Source organism: Ochotona princeps, chromosome 4 (genome assembly GCF_030435755.1).
Source record: "Ochotona princeps isolate mOchPri1 chromosome 4, mOchPri1.hap1, whole genome shotgun sequence".
NCBI lineage: Eukaryota > Metazoa > Chordata > Mammalia > Lagomorpha > Ochotonidae > Ochotona > Ochotona princeps.
In genome coordinates this window covers 3,310,784-3,329,076 of record NC_080835.1, presented here as the reverse complement: position 1 = coordinate 3,329,076, position 18,293 = coordinate 3,310,784, and the positions used below count along the sequence as shown (strand labels likewise).

The window sequence follows — 18,293 nt, the reverse complement described above, 5'->3', positions numbered from 1 at the left end:
CCTTCAGCAGCAGCTCCTCGCAACCAGGGCACTGTTCATGGTGCTGGAAAGTGGCCTGCGTCCAGGGAGCACCAGAGGGCGCCCGAGAGCCCTTACCCAGGGAAGCGGGTGGTGAGGTGAGGGCAGGAGCCGGGGAGGCGCGGAGCACCAGGCCAGAGCCTCCTGACCGCAGGCTCCCAGCAGGCAGCTGCCCTCACCCTGCCTGCACCCTGCAGACTAAGGACTGGGCAGCTCCACCTCTCGGTGAGGCAGGAGGGGATGATCACCGCAACCCAGAAGGTTAAGGTCTGAGAATGACAGCGGGGCCAGTCACCGCCTAGAGCCCCATGTGTAAACTGGGAACTGTAACCCACTGCAACGCCTGGCCCACAGACGGGGCTTCCACGAACCACGCAGTGTGCCTAGTGAACTCCAAACCTAACACGCTGCAGAGACCCAACAGGAACACAGGAGTCAAGCTTCAGGGTCCAAGGATATACCCTGGTCTTTCAATTCTAGAACCCAACCAACTGTGCCCCACCTCCCATTAACTTAAGCCCATTTTAAAAGGGGAGTGGCAAAACTACAGGATCCATTCAGATGAACTGATTAAGTCAATCGGCTGCCGAAACAGCATTTGAAGAGCTCTTACATGTGAGAAAGCAGTGTGGTCAAAAGACGACAAAGGACTTAGGATCAGAAGTGGCTGGGAGACCAACACTTGGTTCCCGAGAGGTGGCCCTGTGCGTGGCCTGCAGCAGTGAGGTCTGGCTCCCACAGCCAGACCCCCGGTACCATGGGGACACACAGCGGGCAGCACTGCCTGTGCCGGACACAGGACCCCAGCTGCCCAGCCGTGGACAGTGGGGGACCAGGCCAAATGGCCAGGCCTTCCGGCACCCAGAGGGGAAGCGGCAGAAGAGACCTAGTCAACCAAGGCTTTCCTGTTGGGAGACAGAGGACAGCCAATACAGGAGGGAACTGGCTCCTGGCTCCGTCCTCAACAACGAACAGCACTTCCACGACAGCACGGTGACCAGAAACCACTGCTCGCGTGAGACACCGACACGGACGGGCTGAGCCCGCACTGCGTGGAGGGCCTCTCTGCTCCAGAGCCCCGCACACGTCGCGGTCAAGGTGGCCCAAGGGAGGATTTGTGTAGAAGTCTGCCTTCCTTCTGAATGTGCCAATGCTTGCAACTTAACATTCACTGGCTATTCGTACACTTAGAATAGTTCTGTGGTTCCTGCAGCAACTGCAGCCACTCTATGCCAAGCTATCTCTCTGAAGCAGTAATTTTTTCCAAAAAGTAAAAAACAAAAAACCAAAACCCAGGGCAGTAAAGTTACACCTCTGCAGTAACACTGATTTCTGCTGTCTGCAGCTGACCCTGCCAGCCTGGCTCGCCCCTGCTCCTCACACCTGTGCCATGGCCAAGGCCACCACGGGTCCGGGCAGCCACTGCGCCCCTGTGTGCACCGAGGGCTCCTGGCCACAGCGCCCGGGCTCACACGGGGCGGCCCTTCTGGAGAACAAGGGGCAGCTCCCGGAAGTGCGACCAGCGACCTATGGGGCAGACGCCGCCCCACCACTCTGTCACACCACCCTGGCCACACACTCCCGCCCTATAACCCAAGTGAGCAGCCACAGAAAGGCAACTCAGATGCAATCGCAGAACTCCAGGACCCAGTGCAGAACTCCCACACCCGCGGCACCTGCACGGGCAGGACAGCGTGAGCAGGCTGGCTCAGAGCCTGTGCCCACACCAAGCCCAGCTCTCCTCCGAGGGCCGCGGGCCAGTTCTTTCACTCCACCAGAACGGGCAGGCACGCGCTGCGACCTGGACAGCGTGGGCCCAACACTCCCCAGGGCTCTGCCCGTCACCTCCCCACCCTGGTGGCCAGGAGACGCAACAGGCTCACAGGAAGGCCAAGGGGACGGTGGCCCCCTACCCCGGTGCGCGAGGCCGTGCGCGCCCGCACCCGCCGGCGGCCCGGAGCACCGGGCACTCGGAGCGCTGACCGAGCCGGGGAGCCGCGACGGGGACGGCCCACACCTGTGGCTCCGCGGCCGGCCCAACAGGTGCAGGTCACCTGTCATTAGCCCGCGTCGCTTCAGCACAAGCTGCGGGGCGCGCTGCTGACCGCAGCCACTCGCGGCCGGCCGCCCCTTCGGCCCCGACAGCCCGGGGACACGACAGGTCACTCACGGCCACGCCGTCCTCCCTCCTGCCCCCTAGCCTGCCGGCGGGGACCTCGGGGTCCCCAGACGCGCGGGCGCCCCCCGAATCACGCAGGGCCAGCGGCACCGAGGCTCTCGCCCCAACACCGACGGCGCCCGGTGGAGCGCGCCCGCCGCCGCACATTGGCCGAGCCGGCGCACGGCTGCCCATTGGAGAAGAGGGAAAACAGAGTCCCCCAATCGCGAGCGGCGGGGCTGGCTCCCCTCGTGCGGCCCGGCCCGCCCGCTCGCCCCGCCGGCCGCTACCGCTCCCTTCCGGCCGCGGCCACCACTGCAAGGCCGCCCCGACTCACCGCCCGGCCGCCCGGCTCCTCCTCAGGACGCTGTCCGGCCGCTCCGAGGCTGCCGGGGGCAGGGAGGCGGGCGGGCAGGCGGGCAGCCGGGGCCGCCGCCGCCGCCGCCGCCGGGCCGCGCTCTCCCGCGCCCCCCGCCCCCTCCAAAAGAATTAATCACACACCAAAAAAAAAAAATTTTTTTTTCCACAGGGGAGGGAAAAAAAAAAAAAGGAGAGTACAATCCAAGATGGCGGCGCAGGCCGCAGTACCGCCCGTTCCATCCGCTGCCGGGGGGGGGAAGGAAAGAAGTCCCAGCCGCCGCCGGGGCCCCCGCCAAGCCGCGGCGCCCCCCGCCCGCGCCCCCGGCTCCCCGGCGGGCTCGGCCCCCGCTCCGGCCGCGGCTCTCGGGCGCCCCCGCCCCGCCGCGCCCCCGCCCGCCCGAGCCCTCACCTCCTCGGCCGGCGCGCGGCCGCGGCGTCGCCAAGCTCTCGGGCCGCCGCCGCTCCGGGGGCTGCCGCGCCGCGCCGCGCCTCGTCCGCTGTCCGCGGCGTCCTCCCCGCCGGGCCCCCCGCCCCCCGCAGCCCCGCCGGCCGCCCCGCACGCGCGTCGCCGCCCCCGGTGAGCCGCCCGGACGCCGCCCGGGATCGGTGGAAGGATACGAAAAGGAGTGCGCGCGGACACCCGACGGCGGAGGGACACCACGCCGCGGCCGCCGCGCACGCCGCCGCCCGGCCCGGCGCCCACGGGCTGCGGCCCCGCCGACGGGTCCCGCACCGGCCGCTCCCGACGGCGCAGGGACAAACAGCCTTTTTTCTTTTTTTGTTTTGTTTTTCGGGGAGGGGGGGGGTGGGAGGAACGCGAGAACGGGGCCGCGGCGTTGCCGTCGCTTCAGCTCGCGGCGGAGGGATCGCGGCCGGGACGGCGACGGGCCGGGATCCCTCCGCCCCTCGCTGCCCTTTAAATCGCGGCTGGAGGCGGCGCCGCTTGGCGTCTCGCGGGCGCCACCTAGGCTCGGCCGGGGCCGAGGCGGCCGGGGAGGCTGAGGCGGCGGCGCTGCGGGGCCCCGGCCGGCCGCCCCTCACGCCCAGGCCCCCGGCGACACCTGCACCTACCAGGGACAGCTCCCCGAGCTGAGGGGGCGGCGAGGGGCGAGGGACGCGCCTCCCGCTCGCGCCGGGGGTGGTGGCCTCAGCCAGGGAGTTTTCTTTGTTGTGGGGCTGGGTGTCGCCGGGGTGTGTGTGTGTGTGCGGGGGGTGGGCACAAGCACCCTTGGTACTCCGTGCGGGCAGCCTTGGCTTTGGGACAGGGTGAGCGGCAGGTGGGTCGCGAGAGCGGCCCGAGCCACCGTGTGAGGGTGAGGCTTGGCGCTCCGTGCTGGGCAGCCTGGCACGCGGTTGTGTTTCGGGGAGCCCCGGAGGCCGGCCGTCGCCCCCATTCTTTCGGATCTTGCCCATCTGCTACTCAAGAGCCCCAAATAACAGTTGAGAGAGGGCCGTGCCTGCAGTTCCCAGGCTGCGCCGGGGGACAGCAGTGGGGGCCCGGGTTACGCCTAGGCAAAGTGAGGGAGGGGGAAGTTAGGTGACCTCGTCAGTCGGATGAAGAGAGGTCGCCCCGGGTGTGCAGGTGCGCGGAACCCGTGACGGAAAGAGGGGAAGGCGCCCCCACCCCCGACCTTGGCTGGGAGACAGGACAGTCGTTACCTGATCCACAGAGAGGGAAACTGAGGCACGGTGCGTCTCAGAGGGTGGGGGCAGCTGCAGGCTCCTCCAGCGCAGGGCGCCTCCCAAGGCCTTCACCTGTTGGGTCTGGCTCCTCCCCCTGCGGCCGATGAGGGTTTGCGGGGTGGCAGAGCCTGCCCGGCCGAGGCAGGTAGCCTGTGGCCGCCCGTCCTTCCTCCTCCTCCAGGCAGGTGGAGCTCACAAACGACTGCCTTGTCTCCCTCGTGTCTATCGCTCCAGTTCCTGCTTGGATCCCACAGGGCTGGGTTCCAGGGCTCCGCTGGCATCTCAGCAGAGACTGCCGGTGGGCGCACCTGGGAAACACCACCTGACTCCGTGAGCACCTCTGGGGACTTGGTGCCCAGGCGCGAGCACGCAGCCCTTAACACCCCGTTAGGAGCATTTTATACCCCGCCCAACCCAGCGGTGCTTACCCGCAGACCCCTTGACTGACACACAGACCCCACCCCCCAGGCTCTTGGTAGCCTGGCATGGTCATTCACACTGTCCAGTGCCAGGCGCGGGGTTCTGGGCTCTGTCTTGTGAGGGGGCAGAAGGGAGAGCTGAGACCCCCTCCCCCAGCCCCATTCGGGTCCATCCTGCCCTCTCCAGCTCCTGCAGGGATGCCTAGTGGGGGGCCTGAGCCGGGCGGGGGGGGCGGGGGGAGGAACCGCTGAGGGAAACTGAACTCCTGCCAGCTGGCAAATGGGGGAGGGACACAGGAAGAGGTAGGCCAGTGCACCTGCCAATCCCCACTTGATGGGAGCACCAGGCATTTACCTGGAGAGGCTCTGGATGGCCTGGGGTAGGGGAGCTGAAACCTTGGGGGCCAGATCGGAAGGGATGAATGATGGTAAGGGAAGCTGGTCATTGGAGGTGCATGCCAGCCCATCCCAGATGAGGTGCCTCTGGCAGGGCACTGGCCGAGGCCTCAGCCAGGCCTCAGCTACCCAGCCTGGTGCCACCACACTGCCCTGCTCCCATTCCTGCTTCCCCCAGTGCCCTGCTGGCACCGTGTGCTTGCTGGGATCCTGTGCCTACCAGGAGGGCCCACAGGTCATGCCAATCCCCAAATTCTAGACCCAGATGGGTCACTTCTCACCTCCTGGGGCGGGGACACAGGAGGCGGGCTTGGATCGTTCCAGGGGCAACTCCACGCAGCTGGCAGGCCCAGCCCTGTGCCACCCTCTGATGGACTAGGAGACCGTCTTGGCACGCTGGGGTGCCACACCCGAGGTGCCCGTGGAGGTCTGACCCGGATTTCAATCCCTGCTCTGCAGCTCCCCAGCTGTGCGATCTGGGCCTTGGACCACATGCGGGCGCCTGTCCCGGGACCTGCCCCCAGGAGTGTTCCTCACAGCTTTGCTGCTGTGTGCTCCCCAGCTCCTGTCTCCAACCTATGCCAGTCTGAATGGGACCACTCCAGCCTTCACTGGCTGTTTGAAATGTCATGTCCCCCAAAACAACCACATCGAGGACACAGACACTGTTCCCTCGTGTTCCAGGGGGAGCCTCTTCCTGCCCTCCCCCACAGTGGCTTTTGCGTTGCCTGCCATTAGTACAAAATACAGTGGGGGTGTACATCCCGCTTCAGGGGTCCCCAGAGGCCTGTGACCTGCAGGGCAGCACTGTGGGGAGGCAAGCGGCCCCCAGAAGACGGGCCTGAGGGGAAGTTGCTGTAAAGCCCACCTCGGCTCGTGACGTCACCCTCCCTCTGGCGATGCCAAGTCCTCCAGTGTGTGTGTGTTGGGGGGCGTGCCGTGGGCCCCGCTTGAACTTGAACTTCTAGGACTGATGGTCTCTTCAGTGTCTTTCCAAGTCAGTTCTCTCTCTCTGTTAAGGTTTATTTTTATTTGAAAGGCAGAGTTACAGAGAGGCCTCTTCATCTGCTGGTTCACTCCCAGATGGTGGCAACAGCCCAAGCTGAGCTGATCCGAAGCCAGGAGCTCTTCTGGGTCTCCCATGTGGGTGCAGGGTCCCAAGGCCTTGGACTGTCCTTCACTGCTTTCCCAGGCCATTAGCAGAGAGCCGGATGGGAACTGGAGCAGCCGGGACCTGAACAAGAGCCCGCATGTGATGCCAGCACTACAGGTGCAGGCTTAGTCTAGCATGCATGACGTTCAGTGGTGTAGCAGCAGGAAGGTGAAGGAAGGAACCGTATAGACTCCCACAGCTGCTACTTCTGTGTGGCTTGGGGCACCCTCCTCTAGAGGCTTGGGTGGGCCTGGCTCCTGCCACTGTCCCTGCAGCCCCTGGCCCATCCCGTGGACCCTGGCTGGAGGCCCTGACCTGTAGCCCTGGAGCAGGGTGAGCTCAGCCTTCCAGGACTGTGTGGTGGGGGAGATCTCTCTCCCAGGATGCATCAGTGACGCGTTCTTTTGTCCACGTGTGTGCATGGTGTGGGGTCCACGTGTGTGCATGGTGTGGGGTCCACGTGTGTGCATGGTGTGGAGTCCACGTGTGTGCACGGTGTGGAGTTCACGTGTGTGCACGGTGTGGAGTTCACATATGTGCATGGTGTGGGGTCCACGTGTGTGCATGGTGTGGGGTCCACGCGTGTGCACGGTGTGGAGTCCACGTGTGTGCACGGTGTGGAGTCAGCTTTTTTGTTCTGTTTCATAATCACTCTTCCCCCGAGCCATGACTCTTAGACCGACTTGGGCTGGTGAATGTCAAGGGGCAGTGTCTCCAGAGTCGAAAGGCGAGATGGTTTTCCTCCACAGCATTCTCTTCTTCCCTACAGATATATTTATTTGGAAGGCAGAGTGGTTGTGGCTGAATGGTCAGAGTTGTGGCACCACCTCGGTCTCCCGTGCAGCAGCAGGGACCCAAGCACGTGAGGCATAGTCCGCTGCTTCCCCAGGTGCGTTAGCTGGAAGGTGGATCGCAAGAGGAGCAACTGGGACTTAAACTGACACCTTGTGGGATGCTGGCACTACGAGTGGAGGCTTAGTCCACTGTACCACGAAGCCTGCCTCTCCTCTAGATGATTCTGCTTGGCCAGGCAGAGTGATGGGGCATCATCCCAGCAGCCTGGGTGCCAGGCTTGAGGAGCTGGCCAGGGGAGGATGAGAGGGTCTCGGGCTGATTTCTGTCCATGTGATGGCTCATGCAAGATGCCAGCTTTGGTTCGAGGAAGCTCAGACAGCTGGCTGAACAGTGTTTCTCTTTTTAGAAATTATTCATTTTTATTGGAAAGACAAATTTACAGAGAGAAGAGACAGAAAGATCTTCTATCCACTGGTTCACTCCTCAAATGGTTGCAACAGCCGGAGCTGAGCCAATCTGAAGCAAGGAACCAGGAGCTTCTGGTCACCCGCATGCGTGCAGCGTCCCAAGGCATTGGGCCGTCCTCTACTGCTTTCTCAGGCCACAACAGGGAGCTGGAAGGGAAGTGGGGCAGCTGGATAAGAACAGGCATCCATATGGGATCCCACCACTTGCAAAGTGCAGATTTAGCCACTGAGCCATTGCACCGGATGCTATTTCTCTTAATCTACTCAAAAAAACAGAGAGAAAGAGAGAGAGAGAGCCAGGTGCGGTAGCCTAGCGGCTAAAGTCCTCGCCTTGTATGCTCCTGCATCCACGTGAGAGACCTGGAAGAGGCTCTGGGCTCCTGGCTTCGGCTCGGCACAGCTCCAGCTGTTGTAGCCATTTGGGGAGTGAATCAACAGATGAAGATCTCCCTGTCTGTCTCTGCTTCACTCTGTGTATCTGACTTTCCAATAAAAATAAGTAAATCTTAAAAAAAAAAAAAAAAAAGCAGAGACAGAGATACTCTGCTGCTCCATGCCCCGGATCCGCACGCGAGCCAGGGCTGGAACAGGTTAAAGCCAGGAGCTGATTTCCCACGTGGGTGCCAGGGCCCAAGCACTTGAGCTGTTTCCCAGGTTAACAAGAAGCTGCATCAGAACCAGAGGAGCCAGGACTTAACCCAGGCACTCCAATATGGGGTACAGGCCGCTGGTAGTGACCTTGAGCACTGACCCAAGCACCTACCCTCAGAACGTTTTTCTGAGTTGTCTGTGAGGATCTTTCTGGAAGAGATTAGCATTTGGACCAGTGGACTGGGTGCAGGAGGCTGTTCCCATGCCGATGAGGGTGGGCACCATTCAGTGACCTCCCCCACACCCGGGACATCATGAATGGGGGTGGGAGATGGCTGGACGCAGAAACCAGCAATCGACAAAAAAAAAAGGAGGAGGGAGGGGGCCCGCACTGAGTTGAAGTAGATTAAGTCTCGGCCTGCGGTGTTGAGATTCCACACGGCGCTGGTTCCAGTCCTGAGTCCCGGCAGCCCCGCTTCCCATCCAGCTCCCTGCCTGTGGCCTGGGAAAGCAGTCGAGGACGGCCTGGAGCCTTGGGACCCTGCACCCACGTGGGAGACTGGGAAGAACTCCTGGCTCCTGGCTGCAGCTCAGCTCAGCTCTGGCCATTTCAACCATCTGGAGAGTGAACCAGTGCATGGAATATCTTCCTCTCTGTCTTCCCTCCTCTATGTATATCTGGCTTTCCAATAAAAATAAATAAATATTTTTAATAAATTTAGCTAGAGGCAAATGCTGAATACAAATTTCAGGAAAAATGAGAATCAGTTATGTGTGTGCACAGGGTGGGTCTTTCGATTGTTAGACACTGACTTACAAGGTAGAGGTACTTTGCTGAAGACCAACGCTGACACCAATGTGTAGGGTTTTGTTGTTCTGTCTTCAAGTTTTGTTTTATTTTATTGAAAAGGCACATACACACACAGAAGGAGAGACAGAGAGATCTTCCAAACGCTGGTTCATTTCCCAAATAGCTGGCTGCACAGCCAGAGTTGAGCTGATCAGGAGCCAGGAGCTTCTTCCGCGTCTCCCACACGGGTGCAGAGCCCCAAGGCTTTGGGCCATCCTTTACTACTTTCCCAGGCCACAAGCAGGGAGCTGGATGGGAAGTGGAACAGCCGTGACACAAACCAGTGCCCATATAGGATCCCAGTGCACACAAGGCAAGGACTTTAGCTGCTAGGCTACTACGCCAGGCCCCTTGTTTTGTTTTTGTTAAATACACATTTCCAGAAGCGTTCTGAAGCCCTCTCCTCTGTCCACTTGGCTGTCTGGTTTTTGACACATGGGAAGCTTTGTTGGAAACGCTGCACCTGTGTATCCTATAGTCTTAAAACACGCAGTGGAAGCCAGGGAAAAATCTAGAACGGGCAGGCACTGACTTAACTCCCTCCCCAGCCTAGCCGAAGCTCCAAGGCCCTGCCTTGTATGTGGCTGCACCACCTCTCATGTCTCAACCATGCTTTGTCTTCTGGGACCCCGTTTTGCCGAAGGTGCTACGACTTGGACTCCCTAATGTCCCTCTGTGATTAAACGTGAGCGGTTACGGTAAGAAAATCCGGAAGTGATGTGGCCTTCTCAACAGGCCCCCAAGGCTGCTTGCCCCAGAGCAGGCGGCGTCAGGCTTGGCGACTTGGTTCCGATGGTGGATACAGGTGCCACGTCCCCCATGAGTCACGAGTCACTGAGGGAGTGTCTGAGTCCATTTGGCTTTGCTATCCCATGCGAGGCCATGCATCACAAAGAGAAATGGATTCAGCTAGGTGCTCCGGCCAGCAGAGCCAGTAACGTGGACACGGAGAGGGTCTGGGGAGAAGCACCGACAGGAGACCAGCGATGGTGGAAGTCTCTGCGAAGTCGCTATTGCTCCTTCTCCTCTCCTTATATACTCTTCACCCACGTCCTCATTTAGCAGGAGATTGGGTACAGAGGAGTCCAATAGTCTAGGTGTTTTTAGCCACAAGCCCAGTTCCTGTTCCTGCCCAGGCTAACGAGCACTAATCAGCTCCTTAGCCCGCAACAGTTAGGAACCTGAGAACATGCTGCTGCCCTGAGTGTGGTGCCAGCGAGGGCCTGGGCTGAGAGCAGGGTGGCGAGGTGGAGCCAGCTTGGGGGCACCTTTGGTTTGTAAAGGCTCTGCGGTCCCCACGACCTCCTCACCCTCCTACCGGCCAAAGGTCCCACTCGAAACACAATTAACTCATGAGTTTGGGACCTAACATGCCCAGCACATGAACTTTGGGAGACACGTTCATGGCTCAGGCAAACGCTCTGAGAGGATGTACGTACCATTTCTCATCAAGCTCTCGGCCCCTGGCTGTAGATCCTCTGCCCGGTTTCTAACTTCATCATTCTTTTCGGATCTGTTGGACTCATTCTAATTGGATTCAGCACACTGCCACAAACATTGTGTTTTTTTTTTAATATTTTATTTATTTGAAAGGCAGAGTAACGGGTGGAGAGGGGCGAGACAGAGAGAGATCTTCCATCACTGACCCACTCCCCAAATGGCATCAATGCCAAGAGCTGGGCTGCTCTCCCACATGGGTACAGGATGCCCGAGCATGTGGCCCGTCCTCTGCTGCTTCCCTAGGCTCATGGGCAGGGAGCTGGACAGGAAGTGGAGCAGCCCGGGCCCTGACTGGCGCCCAAATGAGACAGCAACGTTACCTGCACATCAGAGTCAGCTCCCACCACCACATATTTTGAGTTCAGATTTCATTTTCATGCATTTATCATCTATTTATTATACACTTGTATTTATCACATAATTTTTTTAACTATAATTTCTTATACTGTATAATCACCACCTCTATCATTTCCCATATCGGTTGCATCTTTCCAGCATCTGTGTAGCTATGTGTCTGTGTATTTATGTATTTCTGTGTTTCGTCTATGTATCTCTGTGCATCACTCGGTAACCTCTGTGTTGCTGTAGTCAAGGATTCTTCATTTGTTTGGTAGGCTCTCAGCCACTGTTACTGGACAGGGCTACAACACCTGTGCGCCACATGAGGACCAGATCAGGGAAAAGCCAGGCTGGGCTGATTATTCCTACTGGTGCAAACAAAATTAGAGTGGGTTAGGGTTGTTTGGGCTTAGCCACAGCATCAGCTGGCAGAAGCTGGCACTGGGGTTTAATTCTGTCAAGTCAAACCACAGAACCACCTGGAGAGTGCATGATCCGGGAGTGGGAGAGGCCTGGGAGGGAAATAGTGGGCTCCTCCCTCTTGGGTTACCACTCCCACAGGAGGGCAAGAAAACAGGACAGGGGCTGAGGTGGCTAGACAGACACCCAACAGCATCTGTGTGGGCTGCATAGTGGAGCTGGTTAGATGGAACAAAGCTTTAATACCCATTGACATGTACGAGAGCCGAACGGGGCGTGGGACAGACTGGACTACTGCTACACATACTGGCAAACCAGGGTAGGGGGCAGGCCTGGTGGGGGATATTGTGGGTCGCTCCAACTGGGCTGCAGCACCCACTGGTTGATGTGAGGGCCGAGTATGTGCTGGGCAGAACCAGGCTGGACTGCAACACCCATTGGTTCTAGTGGAAGTTGGTGCTGAAAACAGAACCAACCCAGCAATTGCAACCACCAGCTGATTGGGGCGATGGACTGTGCCGGGCCCTGTACTTGCTAGTACATACAAGAATCTGGTCTGGGAACACCTCAGACAAAGTTTCTTTGGGGATCTCCCCAATCGAAATGCTGGACTCAGAACCCTAACCAAGAAAAGACAGAAGACAGAATAGGTCAATCAACCACCTCAGCTATGTTGGCAGTGAAATACTGGGCAAACGGAGACTCTAAGATGGACTATGTCAATCAGTGGATTCTTCAACGACCTCATCGTGCTTGGAGTGGCGAGACTGGCAGCGATTCATAACTGGTGAACCATCAGAACCACTTGAGCAAGAATCTTGGAGCATGCCCTACATCCGGGACCTGGGGAGGGTAGGAAATTGGGTGGGCCTTCTCCCTTGATACCCCCGTTTAAACATGAGGGAAACAATATGGAAGTGATAGTCTTACCCACTTTCCTATAACCATTGAACCTTTTTAACCCTAATTAACTATGTAAAGATTGTCCAAAATATAATAAAAAAAGTAGAAAAAAAATTTATTTATGGGCCCAGCACAGTAGCCTAGTGGCTGAAATCCTCGTCTTTCACATTCTGGGATCCCATGTGGGTGTCAGTTCATGTCCTGGCAGCTCCACTTCCCATCCAGCTCCCTGCCTGTGGCCTGGGAAAGCAGTGGAGGACGGCCTGGAGCCTCGGGACGCTGCGCTTGTGCGGGAGACCCAGAAAAAGCTCCTGGCTTCAGACTGGCTATAGATGGGGAGACAGCAATGCGAGGCCAGGAGCCAGGAGCTCCTTCCAGGTTTTCCAGCTTACCAGAGGTGGCGCAGGACCGGAGCAGCACCCATGTAGGACGCCAGTGACTCCATGCGGAGGATTGGCCAGTCGAGCCATCGTGGCGGCTCCAACTTTGACTCATTTTGGTGCTCAGATGTTCCAGTGCAATTCTCTGTCCTTTGGACGTGTTCCTCTGATTCTCCGAACATTTCTTACTTTCTGAAGCCATGCGAACTCTCGGCAGGGCCCTGGCCCACTCTGGCATCTTTCACATCTCTGAGTCGTCTTCCTTCTTCTGGAAGGAAGACCTTGGTGCCAGGTGCGGCCATCTCCATGGGGCGCCTTTTGCTGCCCGACTGCCTTGGTAGTCAGGCACGGGAGTAGATGGGACACACATAGCACACCCACGCGCGATGGATTGCACACACAAATGCCTACATTACTTCCACGCAGCCGCGCCTACCTGGCTGCCTCCTCGCCGGGGATCGCCCTCCTCTGCAGCGCCACCTGACGGGCTCACGGCCGCGGTCCCCTGTGGAGTGTGGCTCACGCTGCCCACGGTTGTGAACCTGACAGTCCCGGCCTCCGTGCAGGCGCATGTTGGCATATCTGTTTGGTGACCGTCCAGGACGCGGCTAGAATCCATCCTGGAAGCACCTTCGTTCTCACACGCGGCGATTCCCACATGTGCGCACACTCCTGGAAGCTTGGCTGCTGAAGGAAGAACTGAGATCTGTGCTATAGCATAGTAGGCTAATCCTCCACCTGCAGTACTGGGATCCCATGGGTGGTGCTAGTCCTGGCTCCCTTACTTCTGATGCATTAATAAATAAATCTTTAACAAAAATAGAAAGGAAAAGTCATCCGAGTCTTATACAAGCTCTCTCAGTAAACACAAGTGGAGGGGACACTTCCCAACTCTGCCAGGTTCGCCTCACCTTGCCAAATCTGAAGATGATACTACAGGAAAGCGAGATTATGGAGCAGCGTCTCTCGTGGCAGATATACCGCAGTCCTCCATGGAATGTTAGCAGATGGAGGCTGGCAGTGAGGTCAGGATAAAGCTGTGTGATAACAAGGTGGTTCACCCCGGAACCCAGGCAGCGTTGAGGTACGACAGACTGTCTCTGTGTGCCATGTTAGGTTTGCTACTCTGCTTCCCATGCAGCTTCCGGCTTCCTGCTAACACACCTGTGTGTGTGCGCGCGTGCGCGCAACAGGTGCTGTACAAGTGCTTGGGACCCTGCCACTCACACGGGAGACCCAAATGGACTTGCTGGCCCCTGCCTGCAGCCTGGCCCAGCCCTTGCTGTTGCAGCCAATTGGGAGCGAAACCGTAGACAGAAGAGCCATTTGTTCTCTTCTCTCTTACTCTGCCTTTCAGGTAACTTTTTTTAATGGGTCATTTTCTTGCAGTCTGTTAATGTGGTAGATCTCTCCATCTGTGTCTTTGATTTCTCATAGCTATGTTTGGATATTTTCACTATAGGAGTTTTGCATGGCTCATGTTAAATGTGGTCCTGAATAATGTATTTAATGCTACTGTAGATGACATTAATCAAAACGTACTTTCCTTTTATAAATATTTATTTTATTATATTATTCTTATTGGGAAGGTAGACATACAGAGAGGAGGAGGGACAGAGAGAAAGATCTTCCATTCACTAGCTCACTTCCCAAGTGGCCACAACAGCCAGAGCTGAGCCAATCCGAAGCCAGGAGCCCAGAGTCTCCTCCAGGTCTCCCACACAGGTGCAGGGTCCCAAGGCTTTGGGCTATCCTCGACTGCTTTCCCAGGCCACAAGCAGGGAGCTGGATGGGAAGTGGAACAGCCAGGACATGAACTGGCACCCATACGGGATTCCGGAGCGTGCAAGGTGAGGACTTTAGCCACTAGGCTGCCGCACCAGGCCCTGACCTTTCCCGTTTGTTGCTCATGTAGAGCCTTGCCGATGGCACTGTGACCTGACCTTGCATGCCACGGTTTTGCTATCTGCAGGTGTGGACTCTGAGATGTGTTGTTTTTGGCCGGAACAATCACGTTGTGGCTCAGTAGGGAGAGCTTTGCCTCCGCTCCAATTTTGACAGTGTTTGTCTTCTGTTTTGGAGGGAGTTGGGCCACTGAGTCATGCTGAGTAAGAAGGCTGTGGTCAGTCTCGCTTGCTCCGACGTTGGGACAAGAACACACCACCTGTCATTGTGGAGCAGAATGGAACCTGTGTTCCTTTGCAGATGACTTTTTAAAAACTGGGCAATCCCCTTCTACTCTGACTTTCTGATACTGCTCGTCCGCCTTCAATTAAAAAAAAAAAAAAGTAGCCCCACACCAGTGGTTCACTGTGGGACACTGGCATTACAGGCTTAACTGCGGGGCCCTGGTGCTGGCCCCTCAACCTAGCTGTGACATTGGCAAATAACACCGATAGCACTGCGGAACGATACGCAGATGGCAGCTCTGCACGCGGGGGAAACGCGACATGGTGTGTCCTTAAGGATTTGTGTGTGAATACTGAGACCTGTCACATACCTATGAAAGACCTGGCTGTTGGGAGCGGTCGAGGAGTGTTGCTCTTGGTCTCTCTGCCTTTCAAATTAAAAGAAATTCTACAAAAAACACTTGAAGCTTTATTCATGAGGGCCAACATGGGAAGCAACCGAGATATCCCTTGATGAATGAGAATAAATCAAGTCGGGTACCACTGCATCACGGATGTCCTTCAGGAGTTTTTGTTTTTGTTTTTGAAACGTGGCTACCAAGTCCCAAATAAACGTGGATGAACTTGAAAGGCTTACCGCTAAGGAGACAACAGCTGTGTGGGAAGGCTGCACTGCCCAGCCTGTCCTATGACATGCTAGGAAGACGGTGCAGGCTCATGTGCAGACGACTGGGGGAGAGGCGGGATGGGCAGGTGAGCCTGGAGGGTTTGGGGGCTGGGAAGTCGGCGGGCACTGTAGCAGGGGTTCATAAACCCGGGCCGTCCCAAGCAGTGAGTGTTCCCAGGGAACTTAGGGCTTCAGCTCACGCCTCTGTGTTGCTGTTGGTCCACCAGCTGGAACCTGGAGTAGCTCACTCACCCGGGATGAGGGAAGCGTAGGGGCGTGAGCGCTGCCCTGCCAGCTCCTGGCTCTCCGTAAAGCTGCTCTAGGGCCCAGCATGGCGGCGCAGGGTTGGAAGTACAGCATCTGGAACTCCACTGCAAACAGCAGCTCAGCCTGCCACAGTCCAAGACACGCCTTGGGCGTGGGGGCCGTCCTGCCTACTGCCTGGGTGTCCCTGGCTTGCAGCCAGCGGAGGCCTGCAGCACAGCCCTCCCTCACCTGGTCCCTCCTTAAATGTCCGCAGACCTGGCCACGTGGCCCGTCAGGTGGGGCCGACATCACACTGGCCCAGTGGTTAGTGCGAATGGGGACGGGTTTCTGAGTTTGGGCACTTCCTGGCAGCAGAAGAGCCTGGGGTGCGCATGCGGGTGTGGGTAGCTGAACCTGGAGGGAGGAGGAGGTCCCTGGAGACAAAGGTCAAAGTTCCCCCTGATTACCCAACTCCAGCTAAGGGGGCAGGGTCCAAAACCCTAACAACTCCTCTGCTAGCTTGCCAGGAATGCAGAAAAAAAAAAAAAAAGCACAATAAAAACACCTGTTCTACACAGGCCTTTGGCACAGCGCCCGAGACACCGCTGGGGGCACCAGCATCCCTTTGGCAGCGCCCAGTTTCACGCCCAGGCCTTCCTGGTGGTGCCCACCCTGGGAGGCAGCAGGGCAGCTCACATACCTGGATCCTTGCCACCCACGTGGGAGGCCCAAGTTACTCTTATTTTAGGAGATGGAGTTATTTACTCTTAGTTTAGACCTGCCCCAACTCTGGGCTGTTTGTAGGTTTGGGGAATGGGAAAAAAAATCTCTCTCCCTTTCAAATAAAATAAAAATAAATCAAAAGTCATTTCCATGCATAGCTGAGATTCTAAAACATTAGATTCTAAAAACGTAGCTTTTTTTTTTTTTTTTTTGCAGACATGTCTAAGTTTAGCATTCACCCATACAGGCCACCACTGCCGCTGTGGCTATACACAAAAGCCTTTTCACACCCCCCAAGCTTCCTTTGATACCCAGCCCACCCAGCCGCCCCTCTGCCAACCCATGCCCATCAGTGAGCCAAGTTCTGTTGCTTCTAGAATGCCACAGAAGCGGAATAGCCAGGCCCCAAGTGGTGTGTTTCTCCACCTGTAAGAACTGCAGGGCTCGGGTCGGGCTGAGGACACTGCCTGAGGTGCTGGCATTCCAATCCCTGCCCTGCTGCCAAGTCAAGCTTCCTGCCAGTGTTCACTGGGGAGGCAGCAGTGGCTGGGGCTCCAGCCAGACGGAGTTCCCAGCCTGGCTTCAGCTTGGTCCAGCCCTAGCTTGTGGCAGGCATGTGGAAATGGAAGCTCTGTCTCTGTCCCTTTCAACTAATGAGGGAAGAAAAGATTAACGGAATGCAACTTAAAAAGAAAGAGCGAAGGAGCTTGAAAAAGAAACAGAGACAGAGGGAGCATCGTTTTGCTGGTTCACTCCTCAGATGGCCACACTGCCAGCAGTGGGGCGGGGCTGCAGGCAGGTCTGGGGTGGCCGTCACCGCCAGCAGTGGGGCGGGGCTGCAGGCAGCACTGGGATGGCCGTCAGTGCCAGCAGTGGGGCGGGGCTGCAGGCAGGTCTGGGGTGGCCGTCACCGCCAGCAGTGGGGCGGGGCTGCAGGCAGCACTGGGAATGTCGTCACCGCCAGCAGTGGGGCGGGGCTGCAGGCAGGACTGGGATGGCCGTCAGTGCCAGCAGTGGGGCGGGGCTGCAGGCAGGTCTGGGGTGGCCGTCACCGCCAGCAGTGGGGCGGGGCTGCAGGCAGGAGCTGGGAACTTCTTCCATATGGCATGCAATCACCACGGTTGCCAGCTTTACACGCTCAGGCCACAGTGCCAGCCCCCAAAATAACGCATATATTTTTAAAAGACTTATTTTTATTTGAAATGTAGATGAACAAAGAGAAGGAGAGGCACAGATCTATTCACTTGTTCACTCCCCAGATTGCCTCAATGGCCACAGCTGATCCAAAGGACGTGAGCCGTTCTAAGCTGCCATAGGCAGGGAGCTGGGTAGCAGCTGAATCAGTTGGAGCACAAACTGGTGCCCGTGTGGGATGCAGAGGTTTATTCAACGACACCACGGTGCCGGCTACAAGATTTTATATTTATTTATGAGTGTGTGTGTGTCTGTGTGTACGTATATATATACACACACATATATATATATATTTATTACTTTTATTGGAAAGTCAGATTTTACAGAGAAAAACATCTTCCATCTGCTGACTCAATTCCCAGGTGGCCGCAACGGCTGGAACTGAGCCACTCTGAAGCCAGGAGTCAGGAGTTTCTTCCACATCTCCCACGCGGGTGCAGGTCCCAAGCCTTTGGGCTGTCCTTGAATGCTTCCCCAGGCCACAAGCAGGGAGCTGGATGGGAAGTGGAAGAGCCAGGATAACAAATTGGTGCCCATAAGGGGATCCCAGTGCATGCAAGGCAAGGACTTTAGCCACTAGGCTACTGCACCTTGCATGCAGCCCCAAGATAATATATTTTTTATTTACATTATAGTCAAAGGACTCAGAGCTCTGTTACATAAAGAATTCAACAAACAAAAAGTAAGAAGATAACGTCCCAACAGGAAAACAGGCAGGACCTGTAAGCCATAATCCAATGGAAGATGTTGCACTGTACGCATAGAAAGCTCAAGGCGGTCACAAAGTCATTAAAACTATGGTAGTATATAATTCCAATCAGTTTGCTAGACAAACATATATTTTTAAAGATTTATCAATTTTTATCGGAAAGGAGGATATACAAAGAGGAGGAGAGACAGAG

The 18,293-nt window shown here is 57.2% G+C and overlaps 1 protein-coding gene across 2 annotated transcripts in view; it reads right to left on the bottom strand.

Moving 5' to 3' along the window:
- The window catches only part of KMT5B (lysine methyltransferase 5B), a 61,017-nt gene extending 56,688 nt beyond the window's left edge, over positions 1–4,329 (bottom strand). The window contains exon 1 of one of the 2 annotated variants that reach the window (XM_058662716.1): positions 4,196–4,329. The gene's annotated coding sequence lies outside the window, so the exon portion shown is untranslated. Of the gene's footprint in view, positions 1–2,513; positions 2,610–4,195 lie in introns of those variants that run through there. The other variant, XM_058662717.1, reaches the window with a different exon arrangement.
- Positions 4,330–18,293: the final 13,964 nt, after the last annotated feature.